Source organism: Balaenoptera borealis, assembly GCF_965194805.1.
Source record: "Balaenoptera borealis genome assembly, chromosome: 16".
Classification (NCBI taxonomy): Eukaryota; Metazoa; Chordata; class Mammalia; order Artiodactyla; family Balaenopteridae; genus Balaenoptera; species Balaenoptera borealis.
Window position 1 is genome coordinate 13,074,029 of NC_138872.1, and position 23,923 is coordinate 13,097,951.

Consider the following 23,923-nt stretch of genomic DNA (forward strand, 5'->3'; position numbering starts at 1 on the left):
TAATTGAGTAACTCCAAATGTAAGGGCTCCGAGTAGCTTTCTTTCTTTTGTTCTTTATTGTGAAAAAATGGCTGTCATATTTCCAAGCATTGTGTACTGATGCAACAACATCCAATAAAAGTAGGAAAGGAAACCTCTTGTCAAGCACAACTCTCTTTTTCCAGATCTGGCAAATCTCTCCCAGGAGCACTCTCCTTCCCCCGCAATAGATGCTCCCTGGGATCACTGGCTAGGACTGGGTCACGTGCCCACAACCCACTGCAAAGGAGGATGGGAAAGCAAGTAATGCATTCTCTGCCTCTAGACTGGGGGATGGGCTCTGCTGGCAGGCATAAGGGTGGGCAAGCTCTTGGGTGGACTTCCAGCTGTGCCTGCCCCAGAGAGCATCTCTCCTAGTCACTCACCCTCCAAGGAGAGGATTCACTTTGCTTGGACCAACTCTTGTCAGATGCTCGTCCTGAACCACTTCCAGGTGGGGGGGATCTGCCAGCTGATTGGCCAGGCTAGGTCACTCCTTAGACTCAGACCCTTAGACTCAGATATGGCGCTCATCCTGAACCCCATGGATGAAGAGTGGGAGCATGAATGTTTATTTATCAAGGTACAGTTACCAGAAGACGGGGTGGGGGGGGGGAATGTGTGCTCGAAACTCCAAATAGGAGGTTTACACTAAAGATACATGAACATATAATAATCATTATTTGTGGTAATGTCTATTTCTGTTTGTGAATTTCTGGCTAAAGGCTGGACAAATGCTCACTTTCTTGCCGTTCTTTCATCCCTCTGAGCAGTGAATGGTGAAAGGGACTTGTTAATGAGCTAGTTTTTTTTCTCTCTGGACTGCACATGCTTCCTCACCCCCAGCCATGCCTTATTATCACCCCTTTAGAAATGATTACCTTTTAAGTGGGGCTTCAGAGAACCCTAACCTTGACCAAGGTCACACTGACCAAGTTTAGTGTCCAATACAGATATCTTTAAAGAGTTTGCTGCCCAGCTTCTGGAGGTGTCATTAGGAAGGTTAATGATGATTCTTCAACTTCTGTTCAAATTTCCATTCCTGCCATCCTAAATGAAAGCCATCCAATCTCGCCTTCACTCTCCCCATGTACCCATTACCAGCTTATGCAGAATCCGCTGCACAAAGGCTCAAAATTGCTGTGTACTAGGGTAGACAGCTCAGAAGCAATTAGAATGTTCACGGCTTTAAAATGATTTGGCGGTCTGTCTATAACATGTCCTGTGGCCTGAAAGGGGATGAAAACACGTCCGCATACGTGAGCGATTAATTGATCTGCTGATGGAGCGCCGTTAACCTTTGTGACCAAATTGAGAGAACGGCTCAGACCTCAGCAATCAAACCAGCCATTAAGAATCCTGCCTGGTCCACAGGCCTGCTCCCTCTTGGGTTCCTGGGGAGAAAAATGAAAGAAAAGGGGTTAAGCCACAAACGCAGGGAACATGCAGACAGGCTGGACAAAAGTTGGCGAGGTTGGGGACTGTTCATTGTGCCGGTGGTTTGTGACTTTCCCTAACCCCCTCCTGGGTTAAATGCAGGGGAGCAAAATGCAAAGCGACACTGGGGCTCTGACACCCTGCAAGGTGATTGTCCTGCCATTTCCTGCAGCTGTGGATCTAAATGCAAGGGAGGGGGCATGTTTGCTGTTAGGGCAAGTACAGGGTGGGGATGGAGACGCCTGGGTTCATCTCTCCTCAGTAAGGGGGTCTCGTCTCTGTGAGCTCCTTCAGGCCAGGTCTGAGGGCTCTCCATCCCGGGCCAACAATTGTGCCGGATTCAACAAAAATGTCATGGGGAGAGCGGATGGCAGTTACCTGGAGCTTGTGTATTAAACTGAGAGGGATGGATTAGTAAGTGGTATTGTGTATTTAATCTCAGACATTTCAGAACTTCTCAATGGCATTTTCTTTAGCAGTTCATTTTCTCTCTTAAAAAAGAAAATGATCTTGTAGAAGGCATCCATTGTTTAAAAATCTAAATTTGATGAACACCCACACATAACAAAGAGATGTGGAGAAGGAGGGTTGTTGAAGCGTTGCTTGTTTTACAAAATCATCAGGAGATGTATCAGTTTCCTATTACTGTTGTAACAAATTACCCCAAACTTAGTGTCTTGAAGCACAAGTTTATTCTCTTACAGTTGTGGAGACCAGAAGTCTAAAGTGGGTTGGGACATATGTATACATATAGCTGATTCACTTCGTTGTACAGCAGAAACTAACACACCATTGTAAAGCAAAAATACTCCAATAAAAAAATCAATAAATAAAGTGGGTTGGCTTGATGGGACCATCTGTTTCCTTGCCTTTTCTGGCTTCCAGAAGCCACCTGCCTTCCTTGACTCATGGCCCATCTGCCATCTTCACACCCAGCAGTGTAGCATTTTCCAATCTCTCTCTCTACCTCTGTGGTCACGTCGCCTGTTTTCTGACTCTGACCCTCCTTCCTCCCACTTGCAAGGACCCTTGAAATTACTTTGGGCCGATCTGAATAATCCAGGTTAATTTTCCTATTTCAAGACCCTTAATCACATCTGCAAAGACCCTTTTTCCATGGAAGGTAACATATTCACAAGTTCTGGGGCTTAGGATGTGAACAGCTTTTGGAGGGGTTCATTATTCGGTTGACCACAGAAGAATTTGCATCTGTCAGGACAGGCAAGATGCTGCTGCAGTAACAAATAACACCCAACCCTGTCCCACACCCACCTACCCCCGGGCTTAATTAAACAGGCAGAAAGTCTTCTCATCAACGTTGTTCCACTTTTACAACCTGGGGAGAGGCCACCACGGGCCACACATCTGCAGAGAGGACAGGTGAACTTCAACCCAGTCCTTGACCTGACTCCACAGCCGTGACTTTCCCCAAACCTGCTGTGTCCTTCCCACTCCCGCCCACGTTGCTCCATTGCTCTTGAAAAATAAGTAAATAACAGAGTCAGGCTGAGCTGGTTGGACGCCCTCTGCTCTATTTTCCAGCATCTGCCACAAACCGTTGGAGGTCCACGTTAGTTTTCCTTAGTGCTGTTAACCTCACCTTCCAATTATGCAAAATGTTCCAGCAGAGCAGCCTTTATTACAGAGCCCGTCTTTGGCTGACATTTGGTGCTGTGGGTCTTGGCCTTGACTGACAAAGGCAGCGACTTCTCACGTTGGCCTCGTTTTCCCTAAAGTGCAAACGACCCCACGACCAGGCATCTGGGGGACCCAGGAGCTTCAGTGGCTGCTGGGCAGGCAAAGAAACGCTTATTAAAAAAAAAAAAAAAAACAGTCAAGGCTGATGAAAGTGTACTTACTTGGCTTCTTCCAAAAAACATAAAGATTGGGAGGTATTACACTTAAAAAGAAAAAAGGTTTCATAGAACCCTGTGGTTTTGGCTTTCTTTTTTTTTTATGGACACTTTAAAGTTCACGTAACCTACTTCGCTTGGCATTTGGGGCTCCCGTGACTGCTCTGTTTTGCCTGGTTTCCCAGTGAAACCCTGGATCTCTCATTCATTCATTCATTCATTCAAGAAGTTATTGTCAGTTATGTGTCAGGCACTGTCCTGGGCTCCAGGTGTAAAGCAGGGGATCAGTGAAGCTCCTGACACTAGGGGTTCACCTCTGGTCAGGGACAATCAGTAACAAGATACAATGTATCTGGAGGGAACCAGGAGGTGGCACGTGCTAAGAAGGAAAGTGAGGCAGGGGAGGGTGGGTTTGGGATGCAAGTGGGCTCCTCAGAGGACGCTGACATGGAGCAGAGACCTGAAAGCAGTGATGGAGGGACACGGGCTAATATGTGGGGAGAGAGTGTATTCCAGACAGAGGGAACAGCAAGTGCAAAGGCCCTGAGGCAGGAGCATGACTGGCATCTTTGAGTAGCAGAGCGTGAACAGTGTGGCCACAGCAGAGTGAAGGAAGGAGACAGGTATACAGAAAAGGCCAGAGAGGTGGGGAGACCAGACCACACCTGTAGGCCACTGTGAGGATTTGGGTTTTATCTGAGTGAGGTGGTATGAGTTTATCCAGAGACATACAGATTTCCAAAGAATTAGTTTTGTGTTTGTGGAAGTAAAGGTAGACACCTTCTCCTGCTTTGTGGTTTCTTTAAAAAAAAACTCAGTATATTGTTTATGCCAGATGGACACGTTGTCCCAAGGGGATTCCAAATTGTCACCTGTTATTTAAACCGACATGAAAAAGAGTATGAGATCTCTTTTCGCATCATCAGAATTTTTTCAGCTATTGGTTCCTGAAAAGAAAAAACCTGCAGTGCAGGAGAATCAGCTACAGTGATTTGTGAAAAGGGACATAAGTAGGCCAGGAATTAGTTTGCCTAATAGACTTCAACTTGAATTAGATGGAAGACAGATGAGTGGGTTTAGGCTGTTATGGAGCAGAAAGAATCGCAGCGTCAGACAGAGCAATAAAGAGGCAAAAATTGAGCAGAAACACGTGTTCTGGAGATATTAGCTGTTAGGCACGTGCCTTTCTCTTGTTGAGGTCATCAGTATGAAATCCAGTAGTATCCCGGGGAAAGAAAATACGGCCACTCACTGTCGGGTGGCGAGGTATGTTCCAGTTCAACAAGTCCCCTTGGTAACCTGGCACGCAGCTTGTACTGCTCAGGTTGGCCAGAGAGACTGAACCTCTGCTTTCCCTCAAGTGACAAGTTTTGGAAAAGAGGCCAGCATCGGCGTGCTGGCCATTCAATACAGGCAGCTCTTTGGCATATTTTCTGTATCTTTCCCAAAACAAAAACTCCTCGCTGCCCTGGGGACTGTCCTGTGGCAGGTACAGCAGGGTCAGCACCGTCTGTCCTCCTTCCTGAGTGTGACCAGTGATGCCAAGTGGGGCTACTTGATTTAGGGCCTCCTAGACGACTTTTTAATATAGATGGTTTTGATCATGACAAATTAGATTGGGGTACCATTTTTCTCTTCCCTTACAGCAAAAATGCAAAAGTTTGACAATATTCCGTGTTGATGAAGCTGCGGGGAAACAGGCATTCCCAGAAGTGGCTAGTGGGGGTGAAATGGTGCCGCCCCTTTGAGGACATTTTAGCGATATCTACAAAATGGACAAAGGCGTTTACTCTTTGAGCCAGCCAATCCGAACCCTGGGGGTTTATGTTGCAGGTATTTGTGTGCAAATACTTACTGATGAAGGTTACAAATCACAATATTGTTTGCAAGAACCAAACAGAGGCACCAAGAGAAATTTGCCACTACAGGATACTTGTTAAAAACAAAAACTTAAACAAACAAAAATGATGAACTGTCCACACACTGAAACATGGAATGGTTAAAATAAAGATACAGGATTATGGTATAAATATTGTTGGATATAAGATCTTGTAAACGGTAAAAAGCAAGATGCATAGCAATATATACAGAATGGTGTTTTTGTGTATATAAGGAGAGAATGTGAGGTTATGTACGTTTATAATGCTTGTGTTCGCATGAAGAACACTGAAGGCTACGCTGGAAACCAGGACAGTACCTACCTTTGAGCGAAGTGGGGTACTCAGAGTGGGGTGAACCCATTAAATGCGTACCCTTTTATGTTATTTTGATGTTTAAGCCTTCTGAATATATTGCCTGGAAACAACATAGGTTGATGGTTTATTAAAGGGTACTTTCTATTTTTGCAGTCAAGGGTGGTATTAGGACCAAAACTGTAGCAGGGGTCAGTGGAGGGCAGGATGCAGGAAGCCCTTGTGTGTCTGTAAATCAGGAAGCAAATGATGACGTGACCATCCTGACACCCCCAGTGATGCCCACTGCTGACCTCTTGGCCAGCCCTGCAGCCTGGTCCGGACAGCCTGGGGATCATGTGGAGATGACTTAACAATAGATAACAGGTTTGACTGTGTGGATAAGAAATCCCACCAAATTTCATTGAAGGCTCTGCAGAGGAAAGTCACGATAATGTTTCAATTTCAGAAGAAAAGTCGATGAGCATGGGAGGGTGACCCACCCCAATAATCTAAAAAAAAAAAAAAAAAAAAAGGTTCTGATGAACCTAGGGGCAGGACAGGAAAAAAGATGCAGACATAGAGAATGGACTTGAGGACAGGGGAAGGGGAAGGGTAAGCTGGGACGAAGTGAGAGAATAGCATTGACATATCTACACTACCAAATGTGAAATAGCTAGCTAGTGGGAAGCAGCTGCATCACACAGGGAGATCAGCTTGGTGCTTTGTGACCACCTAGAGGGGTGGGATAGGGAGGGTGGGAGGGAGACGCAAGAGGGAGGGGATATGGGGATATATGTATACATATAGTTGATTCACTTTGTTATACAGCAGAAACTAACACAACATTTTATAGGAATTATACTCCAATAAAGATGTTTTAAAAAAGAAAAAGATCACACAGCTAGTGAATGACCAAGCAGAAATGAGAAAAAAAAAAGAGCCGATCTGATCCAGAGAGGACGTGATGGGAAAGGTGGAGAGGGAGGCTGAGCCTTTTCTTGGTTCCATCCCCGCCGTCTTCCTGACCCAAGGATGACAGGTTTCCATCTCTAAGCCTCCTGGGCTGAAATTCTCATCTTAGAGGGACAGAAAGGAGCTCAAATATTAAACCACAGATGGCCTGCCATTTTTATTCGAAGTGCTGGAATTTTTCAGGAAATGCCAGAGGAAGGGAGGAGGTCAAGTCAGCTGTGCTCAGCAATCCGTCCTCGCCAGGTTTTACTGAACAAAAGCAAACACGGAAAACGTGATCACAATTCAAAGGGGCAGCTGAGCAGATAGCTTTCACCTGTGGTCCCTCCTGCAGCATCTGCTGCTGCCATTGTGGTTTTAGGTGTTTATGTCTCTTACTAACACAGTGAATGCCTCTAGGAAGGCACCTGTGCCTTCATGCCTTATTCATCCTGGAATCCTCTGTGCCCAGCTTGGGGCCCGGCACTCAGGATGCTCGGTACTGAGGGTGAGCATATGTCCTGGTCTGAGTGGGGAAGTCCCCGTGTGGGCCTGTTTGCCTCCTTAATTTATTAATAGCAGCCTCTTTCACTCTCCAAAGTGACCCAATTTGAATAAAAAATTCTTTTGTCAACCTATCAATAAGGCACAGAACCACCCTCTGGCTGACTTAAACAGAAGACATGATTGTGGGAATGTAGAGTAGCTTTATCAAGAACAGGATTTCTTGTCTCGTGTGACTGAGAAGTCAGTCAAGAGTTTGCCCAGGACAGCCCTGATTTATGCCTGCTAATTAATCATTGTAATAATTACAAATAGTGCTCCCATTTATTTCCACAAGTCTCTTGGGTTGGACAGTAAGGTACATGGTCATTTTAGGCAGGTGTCAGTTACAGCTGGATTCAGCACTCAGATCAAGTCATCAGGACATGTTGGTATTGGTTCAGGGACCTGCTGTGGGCAAGAGGTCCCCAGTGTCTGCATCCTTGCATCCATTGAGATTCTCAGACAAAAGGGTGCTTGTTTTCCAGTAGCTTCCACAAAAGACCTGGGATTAATTCTGACTGGATCACCTTCGGTTATACCCATGGCTGATCCAAACTAAATAAGTGGGAGGAATGGAATCTAAGAGATGCTTGGATCAGAAAGATTTGCGTAGAGGGGCAGGAAGCTCACCCCCACCCCAGGGAAAATTCTGGAATATCTATAGTTTTTTCTAGTACCAAACAAGGTTCTGGTGTGCCTTGACACCTGACAACTTCTATAAACTTTATCCCTACTACATAAGCAAATCTCAACTTTAATTAAAGTTCCTTCCAGCTCTTGATTTCCTGATTCTATGATGCCTCTTAACAAATGCATAGGAAGGTTATCTGAAGGCTGACTTGTATCAATCTCAGAAAAATAACAGTGAAATCTCCAGAGTTTAACACAGATGGCAACAGGCATCCCAGCAGGGGTAGCAAATTAAAATATATATCTATTCAAAAATTTGATGATCAGGAAATTACTTCTTGGATGAGCTCTTTAGTTACTGACTTCGACAAAGGATTTGTTAGTACGGTGAAATGAAAATTATACATTATAATTTGACATTTTCCATGCAAATGGAAAAAGTAGCAGAAAAATCTGTCATTTCAGTTCAAAAAAGAGTTCACCTGGAAAGAGAAGTACACACACTGTCACCTTAGTGGGTGGTTTGTTATGGGTGGTTGAAAAATAGAGATAAAGTTTCTTGAGGTTTACTTTACAAGTTACAGAGACGCTTCTTCCCAAGCCCCGTAATTTGGGGGGTTATTTTTCCTCAGGTCAAACAACTCTAGAGGTAGGCAGTCCTGGGATATTATAATGGCTCCATGATAATATCAGGGACCAGGCTCCTTTTGGCTTTCTACTCCTCTATCTTTAGTGTGAGTCCTGTCCTCATGGTCTCAAGATGGCTGCCAGAGCTCCAGCCAACAAGACCAAATTTCAGAAGACAAACAATGGCAAAGGGCACTCGTCTGCTGACTTAGCTCCCTTTCAAGAATTTTCCTAGGGTTACCACCCTGTAGCTTATGTTTAGTAACCATTGGCTAGATCTGTATACCCAGGATGAAAGGGAACCTGGTAAATGTTTTTAGCTGGGAATACTGCTTCTTGAAATAAAAATAAGTCTTAAGTTAAAAAGAAAGAAGGAAAGAAGGAATATTGGACAGGCAAGCAAGCTCTTACACAAACCTAATCAATCGTGTCTCTGCTCAGTTTTCTCTAATCAGCACTTTTGATTTTTCCTTCCCTCTTCCTCTTTTCTTTTTTTTTTTTTTTTGTAATGTCCTATCTTCCAGTAAAAGCAAACAAGCAGCTGCATATGTCCCTGCCTTACTTCTCTTACTCTTCCTTCTCTCCTTTAAATGTATAAAATGGGATCTGCATTACAGAGACCTGTGATCTTGTCCCTATGAAACACCATGGAACCAACATGAATACTGCAGGAGAACAAACCACCAGAGCTCTGCAATGGAAAACCCTGTATTATAAATCACAACCTCCATTTTTCCACCCCAAATTTTATTTTCCAAAAATTTTGAAATGTGACTACTTAGTATATATATTTAATTCTATGAATAAGTATTTTTTAGTCACCTGAATTAAACCAAACATCTAAATGAACTGTGCTAATTAACTAGACTGTCAATCACAGATTCAAAGCTAAATGTCAAACTTTCTTTCAAACCTCCCCCGCCAAACCTCAGCATCCAGCTCATTAAAGAATTAAATATGTATATTTTCTTTAAAGATTCAACTTTAACATGACAAGATCCATTCAAATATTCTTGAAAGATATATTTGGTCCAGATATATTTCTGAGTCCAGTAGCCCAGTTGAAACCAAATAAATCTTAAAATTTAAGCCACTGTTAATTCATGGTGTTTTAAAAAATGAAGACACAGCTGACGAAGTGCCTGAGGCTGAAAAGTAAGTATCATGGCACTCAACTATCCAGCCTGCAACCGTTCCCATCTTGAGGTGTGCAGACGACTTGACTGGTTTGGAGCCCTGAGCCAGGGAAACCTGATAATAGACCAGCTGTGCCATGGTCAGTCCCTGGGCAGCAACAAGATGTATCAAAACTCCCAACCAGTGACCAACTGGGAATCCAGAGGAGGCGTTTGTATCTTGGAGATGGGGTGTGAATCTTAGCATCTGGGGCAGCAGAGATTGGCATAATGGACTAAGGAATAGAGTCTGGACACAGTAGGGCCAGTGAAAAGGATATGGTGAAGCCTCTTAGGGAGACCCATGGTTCATCCCATGACTCTGCTAGGGATAGAGGCATTACATCTTAGAACTATCGGGTGTTGTGTACAGATGGATGGATGATGGAATGACGGTTGATGAAGAATGGATAGATGAGTGAACGGAAGGATGGATGGATAGATAGACAGGTGAGTGCACCTTCCCTGTCTTGTTCTATGCTTGGCACATGGGAGAGACTCAATAAATACTACTGAATGAATGAACATTCATTCTTATCTTTCCTATTATCTTACCTTTCCTATTCTGAGAAAGCAAAATAGTGAGATAGGGAGACTTGAGCTCTGAAACCAGATGGCCTGTGTTTAAATCCTGGATCTGTCACGATTTGTTGTGTGACCTTAATCACTCAGGTCCCTGGACATCTCCGAGCCTCATAGTTCTCTTCTGTGATGGAGAATGCATTGTCGTATCTGTCACCATCCTCCTCCTCCTCCTCCTCATCAGAAAGATTTGAGAATGAATGTGGTAATGCATAGTAGTGGTTTAGCAGAGTGCCAGGCACCTACAACAAAGTCCCTCAATAAAGGTCACTGTTAGTTTGCACCAGGTGAAATTGTCATCATACTTATCATAATATTGTGATTAATTCTGTTTTCGTAAGAGGAAGGAAAATTCCGTTAGTACTACTACTTTTAATAGTAATAGCAATACCTATTGAATGATAAATATGTGATAGGAACTCTTTTGAGCACTTTATTAACCCATTTAATCCTCAAATTAATGCAGCGAGCTGGGCGCTATTATCATCCGGATTTTACAATTGAGGAAACTGGGGGATGGAAAGTTGAAGTCACTTGCCCAGGTCACATGGCTGGGAAGGAGAGGAGCTTCGATGGCAACCCCGGAACTCGGACTCCAGAGTCTGTGATTTTAGCCACATCCCATGACGTGAGGGTGATGGATCCATTATACAGATAAGGAGACTCAGAGACAGGTGAAGCCACTTGCCCAGGATCTCACAGCCTGGAAGAGGAGGAGCTGGGGTCAGACCCTAGCAGGCTAGCCCTAGTGGGTGCTTCCCTAACCCTTGTGTTGCGGAAGCCCTGGCCCTGAAGGATCTTGGCTAATAGTGGTCAATTGGACCAGCTTCATTTACATTTAAGATGTTCTGAGGGATGGAAACAGAGGATCAATAACAGTTCCCAAGTCCTTTCCATTCGTAGGCATGGCTCAGCTGTCTGATTCACGTCTATACAGCAATTCATAGTGTCAACAAGAGGACAAGAGGACTGTGTGTTTTAGTGACCGTGAATGTCTGGAAGGAATAGGAGCTCATTTCATTTCGTAAGTCTTTGATTCAGTAAGTCCTTTAATTCAGGGTGGCCTTGGCCTCAGGCTGAATTTTCTGATGTTCGTGTTCACAGCTCAAAGTCAGTGCCCAAATACCACCTTGGAAGCAAGAAGGGCTTGTATCCTACAATTTTATCCTCATCTCTGTTGTCATCTGTCATTGATCTTTCACCAGCTAAGGTTTCCCTTAGAGAGTCTCTGAGGTGCTTCGGAAAGAAATTAACACGTGTGCCAGTGTGGCCAGGAACCATGAGGCCTGCTGAGAGTCTGGTCGGCGTCCTCTGCGTTGCAAATAACATGAAAACCCAACTCAACAGAAGAGGAAGGTAATTGCTCTTGTTGCTAAGTGGTTCAGAGCTGAGTGGGTGCAGTAGATTGGATTCGTGTTCCCAGTCCCTTTCCTCTGCCATGTGGCCTCTTGGTGCTTCCCTGGAGAGTGGGCGGAGCTCCATCCTCATCTTAGGGACTTTGGTCTTGGTTATGTGACTTGACCAATGGGATATGAGTGGATGTGACGTGAGAAGACCCCTTAAATATGTTTGTGTGGGATGCTTGGGCTGTTGTCCTTAAGGTAGGGCCATGAGAAGGACAGGCTCTGAGCAACCTAGGAGCCCAGGATAAAGATGTGGAGCTGAACCTGACCTGACGTCTGAAGCAAAGATGCATCAGTTAACCTGCAGATTCACGAGTGAGAAAAATATGGATTAGCTTTTAATGACCCAACAGGATTCTGGGACTATTCGTTACAGGGCTCTGTTAGGTTTCTATTCCTCTCTGAACTGAACAAGAGGCTGGGCAGAATGAAATAGGTTTCTGAACTAAGCCCATAATAATTCATTCCTGGAGCTGAGGGTAGAATCAATGCTTTCCAGTGTGGGCTGGGGATAGACCCCCAAGAAAGTAAAAGGGGTCATGATTTTATTAAAAGTTATGTGAATGAATGCTGGGGAGCAAAAACAACATTTATCTACTACACTGAGTTGATGCTTATAGTTTTAATGCTTCATACTCATAATTTTGGAACCTTCTCGCATTTATTCACAGCCTACTTATTATGGGAACAAAAGCAATCTACACTCCTTTGATTTCTGAGGCTGTGGTTAGTCCAGTCTCTTGTGTAGAATGTATTTTTTCTTACTGTCTCCTTCCTATTTCTTAAAAGATCCAAATAAAAAATATGCACCATAATGTGTATGATGGCAATTATTTAGCTCAAATAATTCCCAAATGGCACCAAGCACCTTAGTCCCGCAGGTTCATTCCTCCTGTTGTTTCATGTGAAATATAGACCTTGAAAGGTGTACATTTGGCTATTTTCAACTTTGGATCTCCATTGACAGAACCATTGAAGTGTCTGTTCTCAGTGACAGAGCGTTTAAATGCTCCTTTCCTTTTCATTGTGTTCAAGTTTGGGGGCAGCGTTTCCCGTTGGCTGAACTTAGCTGCTGTCTTGTCTGTAACCATTCTCTGTTTTTGTTTGGAGGAACTTGAGAACCAGTCTTAATTTGAGTCTAAGTTTAGGCGAAGTTGTGAGCTTTTAATGTCTCTATAACAGGAGACTGGGGTGCAGGATGCAGTCATGAGTCAGGATAGGCAAGGTGATGTTGCAATAACAACAGCAACATTTTGCACGACAAAACTCATTCTCTATGTTTAACAGGGTTGGTAGAGGGGCTCTGTTTATTATAAACTCTCAGGGATCTAGGCTGACAGAGGCTCCACCACATTATGATGTCACCATATCAGTATGTGTTCCCACGATCCCCATGGCACAGCCAGAGACTAAGGAGAATCATACATCAGCTCTTTAATGATTCTACCTGCAAACAATGTCACTTCCTCTCAGATTCCATTGCCCATGCAAGATCATGTCTACACATCACTTCAAGATTTGAGAAAGTGTGACCCTCCCGTGGGGCTGGGAGGGGAGGGGAAGCCAGAAGGTGGATGAGGGCTGGTGCTGTCTACCCTAGTGGAGTATTAGTTGCGGAAAGGAAAGAATTAACTTAAAAACAACTTCACTAATGTGATGGTTTTCTCTTTGACACCTTGGATCTCGGCAAACAATTGGGTTTCTGAGAGGATGGATTAAACAGAAGTACCATTTGAGGTTGGGCTTTTTCTGCACTCAATCTCTTATAATCTTATTTTTGTCTGTATGAAGGCATTAGCATGCATTTTCTGGGCTCTGAGCTAGGATGACTCATTTTCTTTGCCTATTTCCTCATCTCCATGGTGCCCTGGTCTTTGCCAGAACCAAACAGCTGCCCCAGTGAGAAACTGCTGCAGGGATCCTGAATCCCCCAAGCCTGGTGCCTGGTCACGCCTGGTGCCTGGTCACCCCTCCTGCTCATTTGGTGAAGCCCACCCTTAACAAGCATCCCCCTTCCCTGCAGGGCGAGGTGCCAGGGACAATGCCACTTGGAATCTGAGAAGTAACACTTGGGGCCATGCCCAGATCAACTTTTCATCACCTTAGAAAAGAGATGGGCTTGGGACATTTCAATCTCCACTGGAACCCTCAGGCATGTCTTTGTTATTACTGGGTGGGATTATTGTAACTCTGCTGGAGGGATGCACCCCTCCCCCACCTTGGGCTGTGTGAGGATTAGAGAGGGTGAAAAAGCAAAATGAAAATGTCAGATTTCTATTGGGGATTAAGAGGCACTCAACTCTAGCCAAGTTTTTTCCCCTTAAAGAAGGGAAAAAAAAGAAAAAAGAAAACCCAATCCAATTTTCCCATCCGCTTCAACATTCCATAAAATCATAAGTTAAGGGGAAAAAGACATAATTCAGCTAACAAGCGAGGAACACTTTGCCTGAAATGTCACATTTTCCTATGAGTTTGAGGCCAGCAAAGCAAAAGAATTTCTGTTCATAACCATTGTGTGAACAAGGGCTATTTCCAGGAGAGAGATCTCTCCTAAAATTGGGAAACAGAAGAAAATGCAATCTGTTAATTATTCACAATTGCGTCTAACAACTCTCCAAAATTTTGTCAGACATGGTGTGTCGGGCAGCTTCTAAAATGACTCCCATCCTGGTATTATGTCCTTGTGTGATTTCCTCCTTGAGTGTGGGCTGGACCTGATTACTTGTTTCCAACAAGTAGAATACAGTGAAAGTAATGAATGTCACTCCTGAAATTGGGGTTGAACAAATTCAGCCCCATGGGGTTCAGCCTTTCTCACACTCTTTTGCCCTTTCAGCTACTCACGCTGAGGAAGCCAGCTGCCATGTTGTAAGCTCCCTTTGGGGAGGCCCATGCGGTAAAGAAGCAAGCCAGCAGCCAGCAAAGAGCAGAGGCCCTCAGATCAACAACCCGTGAGGAAAAAATCCTACCAACAACCACTAGAGTCAGCTTGGAAGCAGATCCCCAGTCTCAGGCGAACCTTTCGATGAGACCACAGCCCCAGCAGACACCTTGATTGTAGCCTGTGAGAAACCCAGAGTCAGAGGACAGAGCTAAGCCACACACAGATTCCTGACCCACAGAACTGTAGATAATAATGTGTGTTACCTTAAGCTGCTAAAATTTGGGATAACTTGTTCTACAGCAATAGACAACCAATACACAGGGGCCAACTTTAGTGGGCATATGGCCCTGACCAGAACAATATTTGACTGAATTGTTCTGCTGAAAATGACTGTTTTTTGTTTTTTGTTTTTTAAAGATTTATTGATTGATTGATTGCTATGTTGGGTCTTCGTTTCTGTGCGAGGGCTTTCTCTAGTTGCGGCAAGCGGGGGCCACTCTTCATCGCGGTGTGTGGGCCTCTGACTATCGCGGCCTCTCTTGTTGCGGAGCACAGGCTCCAGACGCGCAGGCTCAGTAGCTGTGGCTCACGGGCCTAGTTGATCCGCGGCATGTGGGATCCTCCCAGACCAGGGCTCGAACCCCTGTCCCCTGCATTGGCAGGCAGATTCTCAACCACTGCGCCACCAGGGAAGCCCCAAAATGACTGTTTTTAAAATGAAATGATCTCAATTTAGACTGAAGCAGCTATTCGCAAAATTGCTAGGTGTGAAGACTTTCTTCAAATGAAATCCTACAGAAAAATCCATTTGTTAAACAGAGCTGCTCTGGCTGAACTGGGGGTGGGTTTCCATTTAACACCCCTGCCCCACGTTATGCCCTCGGAGGACCCTCCTGTCAACCTTAAAGTTGCCATAAGAACCATAGGTCAGCCAGTTGGGGCAGCCTCTTCCCAAGAATACTTGGTGACAGGAGGCGACAGTAGCTATAGACTTTGAGATAAAGCAGTTCTCCCCCCCGTTCCCCCTACCCCTCCCAGCATAGACTTGGGTAAGCGCCCAGGAAAGCCAGGAGGAGGGAAAGCTTGTGTGGGATCTTGAATGTACAGGCCTTTCTCCTTCCTCCCAACTCGCCCGACTCTGCCCTCTGTTCCACCCCCAGAGATAGACCCACGTCGCCCTCCAGAAGCCCCTGCTACAGTGTAGGGCAACATCACTCCACCCGCCATCCCACCAAGGAGAAGCGACTGGTAGAAAGCCAAAAGAGAAAAAGTCTCTGATGACGGAATTCCAGGCTCACAGCAGGCTGGGGGGAAGGAGGGGCGGAGATGGGTCCCCACCCGCCTCAATGAGGAAGATTTAGGATTCTGTCAGTCCAGGCCCGGAGATGGAGACAGGGTGGGGCACCAAGTCCCCCGCTGCATCTCTCCCTGTGAGTGTCAGACCTCCCCCCTCCCCACCGGCCTACTGCTGCCCAGACCTGCGGGCCCATGTAGATCCCAGCATGGATCAGACCTGACCATGATCTCCTGGTTCTGTGCAGCTGGACGATGTCCAGGTCCCTGCGGGGAGATGGCCGCGCCTGCAGTTCCTTCCTGAATCCTGATTGATGATCAATAGAGAAATTACAATGAGACAAGCGCCGTGGGCAGGAGGGCATCTTCACTCCCCAACAACACTGCAAAAAACTCCAAAGGGATCCTGAAAAGTGGAGGAGGGGTGAGCCTCCGCTAAGTGGGATCAGCGCGACAGCCCACGCCTCTGAGGTCGTCTAAAAAGATGTGCAGACTCACGGGGACGGAGATCATTTCAGGGCAGAGCAGACGAGACCCTGGGCGTGGGTTGAGTGCCCGTGGCTTCGTTCTTTTTTGTTGTTGTTGTGCCATGCGGCTTGGGGGGATCTTAGTTCCCCCACCAGGGATTGAACCCAGGCCCTGGCCAGCAGTGAAAGTGGCAAGTCCTAACCACTGAACCGCCAGGGAATTCCCTCTTTTTTTTTTTTTTTTTTTTAAGTATTTGACGCATGTAGAAAAGCGTTAGGCAACAAACCACTCCACAAAAGACATCAAGCTTTACACATACAGCTGAAGCTTCTCATGTAACCATCCATCGTCACATTTCCCTCCCTCCCTCCCTCCGAGAACCACCCCCTGAATTTGGTATTTGCTATGCTCATGCTTATCTTTTCTACTTTATGGCATTTGCATGCACGCCTGCATTTCCTGTTTATTTTAACCTCTGTCTAGTATTTCATGCCATTGCCTCCCACTGATGGACATCCACTGTCACAGATAAAGCTTCAGTGAATGTTCTGGAGCCTGGGTCCTTGTGCACGTGCTTAAGACTGGCTCTAAGGTGTATGTGGATAACGGGAAGGGAGTCACTTTTTCAGGCTATGTCTGTGCAAACCAAGAAGAGATGGAGAATAGAGGTGGGAAGCGAAAAGTGGTCAATGGTCAATCGTGGTTTACATCTAAAATATTTTCTTCCTTTCCTTTCCTTTCCCTTTCCTCCCCTCCCCTCCCTTTCCTTTCCTCCCTCCCTCCCTTTCTTCCTTCCTTCTTTCCTTCCTTCCTTCCTTTCTTTTTCTTTTTCCCTTTTGTTCTCAGGCCAGAATCTATGCCCTGAATCCCCTACCTTTTTTTTTGGATAACAGTACCTTGATTTTGTTTGAGGGAATTACTTTCTCCACCAACTGGGTGGCACCTTGGTGGGTCTGTGGATCAAGACTGCCTTCCCCTCTCCCACCCTGGCTACAGCTAGAAAAATCAAGCACTCTCTCACATGGGAATTGGATCTGAGGAGAAGAGACACACATTCCACTATTGGCTGGAACTCACTGTGGTGCCCTGAAAAGACTGCCCATCAGTTAATTTCCCCTAGAACTCCAGAGCTGACTCGGTTTTTATCTTTCTTGAAAATGTTTCTTCAGATTTTCCTTCCAGTCTGTGAAACTTCCATAACTTTGTTTCACTTAGGTTGGCCAGAGCTGGCTTCTGTTTCTTGTAACCAAAGGTCCCTGACTATGCATGGAAGATGTACCGAGGGGGCAGGTGGAGAAAAGGTGAAATTTGCTCACAGGGGAGGCTGGGTGCTGTGGACATTACCTCTCTGCCTCCCCACATTGCTTTCCCCTCATCGTGGGGAGATCACCTCTATACATTATCATTTGGAAAATCCACACTCCCATTCTCAATCTTGGTTAGTATACCATGTTAGGACCTTTTTGTTCCTTTCCACAGGGCAAACTCTCCTGTGTCCCAACACTAAGGGGATTTCTCTTTCCAAGGTCACAGGTACATAACTGGAGAAGTCAACCCAGGTAAATAGGTTCAGAAGGATAGTGAAACTTTGATTCTGTGCATCCCACTTCGGTTTATAAATCTGTTCAAGTCACACGATTTTTGTAATGAACATTTTGGAGGCTACCCAGAATCCATTGCACCACCTTTTGGTAAACAAACCCCAGTTTCCCTGGGAAACTATCCCGCAACTCTCACCCAAATGGCTTGGCCAACCCTTGGTGTCAGGTGGACTAAGACGGCAGGGCTTTCCTTTCCTGATGACTCTGACTGATTCAGGGATGGACATGTAACAAACTCAGGACCAATGAGATGCAAAGAGACTGTTGTCGTGGCTTCTGGGACTGAGGCAGTGACCCTTTCCCACTGGACTTAGTCTGTCCTACAGCCATGACAAGAGATTCTCTAAGAATGGACCTAAGACATTATTTGAGCATCTGGATCCAGCTGTGCCTGAAACTAACAAACTACTCCTTGCACTTCTTAGTTATCTGATGTTATAAATTCCTTTAATTTAAAGTTATTTAACTTGAGTTTTCTGTTGCATGCAACCAAGTGTCCTGACTGATACAGTCTTTCAGTTATATGTTTACATTTAAAAAGGGGTGTCCAGTATCTCAGCCCAGAAGGAGCAGTGACCATAGGATTGCAGACACATGGCAATGGGTTGTAGAGGGTCTCTGATGACATATCGAATAGCTGGTCTCTAGATTCAGCTGGTTCTGCAAAAAGGATCCACAAGTTATCAATTCTTTCCCTTCATTCCTCCAGAAGGTGTCCTTCTGTCCCTTTAAGATAGAGGAATAAAGTAGCTTTGTGTGGTTTCAATTAGGTCTACAGTTAAGAAATTGCGAGGAAAAATTAAAGCCAGAACCATTGGAATGTGATGATACAGACCCTTAAGAATTTTCCAGGAGAAGCTGACCTCATTCAGGACTTTGATGCTGGATTAGGTGCTCTGGTACCACTCAGAGTTTAAGAATGCTGGATCCCTGATCTGCTAAGGCCTCAGACAAATGGGGAGGCAATTGCATGCAGAGAGAGAAAAGTATCTTTCTAGTCACAAAGAGATTTTTCATTGTTCTGCAATGGATGATTATCTAAATTGGAGTGTGGGTATTTTTGTTGTTGTTGTCTTAAAGGAGTGAAGGTTCCCACCAGCCTTCAGGATTCACTAATCACCAGGTGAATGGACACGTGCAGGATGGCATCTGGGTCTGTCACAGCTTCATTGGATTACAGGTCATGCCCTTTGGTCTGGTTCACCAATTTTCCTGAGTTTCCAGGGCTGATGAATCTTGTTCTCTGGTCTCCATTAGCTGCACATGACATTTCTCTTGAAAAGACCTTCCTGTTTACATTCTTATTTAAATCAAATTTTGATGGACACCGGCTGGCTTATTGACCAGTGTCTCTGACCCTGGGTCAAAGCAGAAAATGGAATTGCCGAGAAATGTTACAGGGGTCCCGGCCTCCAGGATTAGTACCCTGAGCACAGAACCCCCATGGTCAAAGGGCTTTGGCCGGCAGCAGAATAAATCATGGTGGTAACTCCTGGGTCCTTTCTGAAGTCGTATACCAAGGAGAGAGTACAAGCTTGGCAGTTTTCAGAATTTGTTCCAAAAGGCAGAATTAAAATGCAGATCACGCAAAGGACTGAGGTTCTACAGGTGAAAAAAAAGCACAGTAACCAAAATAAAATGCACACAGTTGAACTCTTCAATTTACAGATTTAACAAGTTGTAAATGAAACTTTAACTAGTAAATGACTGTGTATTAGTCAGAATGGCCTAGCTTATGCTGCAGTAACAAAAGATCCCCAAATCTCAGTGGTTTAAAATAAGAAATAGTTAATTCTCATAAATGCTGCATTTCCACCTCTGTTAACAGCAGGGATTTCTGCACATTGTTTTCATTCAGGGACCCAGGCTTCATCTCGACAGGTGTTTCTATTAAACCACCATGGCTGGTGGATGATAATGTGGCTAAAGGGAATGACTCAAGAATAGCACACACCACTTCTACGCACGTGTCACAGGCAAAGCCAGTCACATGGCTGCACCAAACTTCAAATATGGTGGGGAAGTGCAATGCTATCCAGAGGAAGGATGCCCTTGTATATTTAGCAAATAGCTCTGATGACCATCACACCCCATCATAAGCAGCGATGTGTAGCTTTGCTGGGGCATGAATTTGACTGTCCTACAGCAAAGCTGGTGGGTGAGACAAGACCCCTTAGCTGGTGAATAAGGCTGACCCACCACTCAGCATCTGGAACCCGGAAAGGGCTGAATTTTTCTCCCATCTATGTTGTGTTCAAGTAAATAATAACTGATTAAAATTCAGATTCCTGGTGAACAATGATCTCTGAAAGGAAGTCCAACCTCCAGTCTGTTGCAACTTTGTTAATTTAACATTTGTTAAATAGAGTCCGGGGTGTTGGATGAAACAGATTCAACAGAAGACTGCCAGGGAAAGTGAAATACACAGGTTGATTACTCACAGGTCCTGGAGGTGGTACATGGTACATGGCACACCTGGAGGGGCCACCTGGGGAGGTCAAGGCAGGATGCAGACAGAGCGGGTACAGCAGGACCTGGGGCACGTGCCTTTATTAGGGTGCGCAGGTAGAGCGCTGTGGGGTTCCTAGACTAAGGCCAGATTGGTCAGTTTAAACAAAAAGAGCAGGGTTTTGGTAAGCTTCGGGGCTGTGAGGGGGTGGGGGGATTTGATCTAAACGGCGCATAAGAGGAAGGCTCTAGGCTGTGTTTATCATAAGGGTCGTTGGGGGAGTCGTATCAGGAACTTACATTTACTTGTGATTCTGCAGGCTGTCATATAGGGCATGGGGGAGGGGCCAGTGTCCATCCAAGGCCCCTGAAGGCTGCTTGGCCTCACAAAATGGATGCTAAGGCAGCAATATTATGGAGCAGTTGATTTCTTATTCAATTTTTTACCTTTATAGTCTATAACTGTGTTCATCAGATAGTTTCCCATATTTAGATGAATATTTGTTCGGATGTTTTAATTTTTATTTTTCCATGATAAGACCTGGATCCTGGCTATTGTTTGGAAGAGGGACTATTTTATAGAGGTGCTGGTGACCACGTAAAATACTATATACACTTAGTAGATCTAATTAACAGAATAGTGTGATACCAAACGGAATAAATAATACCAGACGCGTGAACTTGAGTGTGAGAGCTAAAAAAGGCTTCTGTGATATTTGTGTATAATAATGTAGTCTTTCAGGGGATGTTCAGTATTATGGAGTAGTTTAGCTAAACTCTCAGCACAGCCTTTGAAGTTGGAGAAGTCTAAAAGATGAATGGTCTTAGCCAGGAAACGGCTCTTTTGGAAAAAATGAAACAGTGAGATGCAAATGCAACAAGATGAATGAAATGGATGAGGCCACACATTACAGGCCGAATGGAAACAGAAAACAATTCATGAAACTGTTTCAGTGGGAAGGCAGCCTGTGACTAGCTGCATTTTAAGGGGACCTAATCTTGGCCACAGAACTATTTGCAAATATGGGAGTTCCCAGTGGTCTCTGGAAGTTGGGATTCACCCGCATGTTGAGAGACGAGTCTGTACAATCAGGTGGCCTGGGCACTTTGGGGCAGCTCAGGTAAAACAGATCTCTGTCCCTGTGGTCTTCAAATACATATGTAAATTTTAAAGTTTACTGTGAACAGAAGTCCCTAAGGGTTTAAAAATGTATTTTGGATTGAATTATCAGTAGTACTCAACTCATGAAAATAGTATAAATAAAGAGCAAAATGTGATGATTTTGAAACATTAAAAGAATATTTATATTGGAAATGCATCTCTTCAAAAGATGAATAGAGAGCATGGTGGAGTGTTGATGAGAGGGACCCTGGCCCACATGCCAGCGTGCTTAGTTGTCCCTTTTTTGATGCCTAGGAGGTAAGTACACCTAGAGGTAAAGCGCCATGGGAAGGGTTTTCATGGCTGGAAACTATGCCTTTCTTTTGCAAAATTCGAGAAGGAGTATTGTGAAGGGGGGATGGGAGAAGGGAACAGACTTGCTGACAACATAGCAAGAGTGTTCTCAGGCAGATCAGTTTAGGCAACAGGAACAGTTAGAAGCTTTTGAACCATCCCTGCCCATATATATACCCCTTGGAAAGCATGGTGGAGCCCTAGGTATGCCTTCCTCTGTCAGGTAATCTTTGCTCCACTCAAAAAATTATTGTTCTGGCTTCTTCTCTCTCTGCTCAAACTGTAAGTGTCGAAATTCTGTGAGCTGTATTTGACTCTTTCAGGATCATTGTCTTACTTGTGTCCTCATGGCAGTGCTGTGAGGTGCCCAGGAAAGGAACTGTGTGTTGCAGAGAAAGTCTAGTTTACTATGCCCCTGGCACTGAACTGTTCCTTCTTTCCTGCCTCCCTTCTCTCCATGACCCCATCTCTCCTCCACTTCCCTCTTCCTTCCCCTCCATCTTTCTATTTGTCTGCCACCTTGGTCATCTTCTCTCTCCCTGTCTTCTTTCTCCCTAAACATTTCCCCAGAATTGTCATGAAAGCTATTTGCATAAAACCATTACAAAGGGGGTGAGAGTGACATTTCTTTATGGGCCTGGGTCGATAGCTTTGACAAATGAGGCTGATATCAGGGAAAACAAATTGTTAGTGTTCTATGGAAATTTCGCTGTGGGTATTAAATATTTGCATGAGGTAACCAAGCACTCTAGGGGTTAGGCAGATGAATTCCATTCCAAAACCACTAAAATGAAAAGCCAACTGCAAATTAGGTTTGAAATGGACCTGCCTGTCCTCAGAGATTTCTCAGTGACGAATGGATTAGTCCCCAAGTGGAACACAAACCTACTTTGCTTTCATAGAAGCAAAGAAGACTAATAAAGGCTGTGTCTCTATGCAGCTCTGAGTCAACCGGGGCTCCGTCAACCTCTGTTTAATAGCCTGATGCTTCTCAGCTGAGCTTCTTAATTAAGTCGCAATAAGAGTTGGCCCTTAAGAAATCCCCAAACACCTGAGTTCTTGGCTTAATACCCTTTACTAGTGGTAGTGCCAACAAAGGCTTGGAAAGAGCATTCACCAGCCCCTGCGATCTCCACTAGGGCCCCACCAAGAAAAGATATGAAGTAAGAATAAAATAATCATTATAAAACTGTTTCATCTTAATTGTATTGACCTGAGACATACACTCCAAATAGAACCAGGATGCTCTGCTGAGGCATCTGCAAGACAAGTGTCCTCCACCCATCATTATAGCCCCTTATTAAACATATAGGGCTGGGGTTACTCTATAGTAACAACTGCCCCCAAATCTCAGTGGTAATCAATTCAAAAGTTTGTTTGTTGTGTATTAACTTCGATGCTTATTTTTTTTCTCATGTGAGGTTCACTGAAGGTCTAGGTGGCCCTCGAGGGCAGTGTCACTGAGTAGACTCAGCCATCCGGGGCTCCAGCTTGCAGCACCGGCTGCCCACATCATAGTGCAGGGCAGAGAGCCTCGGAGCTCCTGCACCTGCCGTGAAATGCTTCGGTGAAGTGACACACGATGCCTCTTCCATCCACACCGACCATCTCGAGTGTGTCCCACCGCCCCACTTAGCTTCAAGGGCGCGGGGAAGCGTCATGCCTCTGTTTCTGGAAGTGAAACCGTGGGTAATCATTAGTCAAATCCATTTCACCTGCCTTCACTAATCAAGGACTTGCCTGTCCTCCAAGAGGCAAGTAGCCTAAACAATAAGACGTTTGCTCAGGGTGTTTTCCAGGAACTTGGAGTCAGCTGTGCTTAGTTTGAGCTGAGCTGGTTAAGATTGGACCACGGACCCTCCAACTGGGCATGCGCCAGTGTCCCCTTGATGACCTTCTGACGTCAGAGGACTGAAAGCTCCACCCTCGGATTATGCTGAGTGCCTTCATTTGTGAACACGAGTCCCATGAAGAGGCCCGTGGTTTAGTGACGCCTGCGCAGAAGGACATGATGCACCTTTTTCCAATCACCTTCCCCCATGCTCCTCGCACGCCCCAGGCTCAGCCCGCCCTGCTGCTTTATTCCCTGACCCATAAATACCCCAGCCCTTGGCCTTCGGGAGGTGGATTTGAGATTGGTCCTTTCGTCGTCATGCTTGGTTGTCTTGCAGATAAGCCATCTGCTGCAAACCTCGGCGTTTCAGGGTTTGGGATTGCTGCACATCAGGCATAAACGAACCTGGTGCGGCAGCGGGAGGGGAAAATGCTCATCGGCGATGAAAGCTTCTCTCAAATCCTTTTCAAGCCAAATAGTCCTTTGCTATAGAATTCCAGAGCCACTAATAGGGAACTGAACTTTTTTTTTTTTCAAAAGAAA

At 45.1% G+C, this 23,923-nt stretch overlaps 1 long non-coding RNA gene across 1 annotated transcript in view; it reads right to left on the reverse strand.

Annotated features, from left to right (window-relative positions):
• Positions 1 to 6,231: 6,231 nt before the first annotated feature.
• The window catches only part of LOC309613644, a 40,623-nt gene continuing 22,931 nt past the window's right edge, over positions 6,232 to 23,923 (reverse strand). The window contains exon 2 of the long non-coding RNA XR_014235829.1: positions 6,232 to 23,217. This is a non-coding gene — a long non-coding RNA (uncharacterized lncRNA). The remainder of the gene's footprint in view (positions 23,218 to 23,923) is intronic.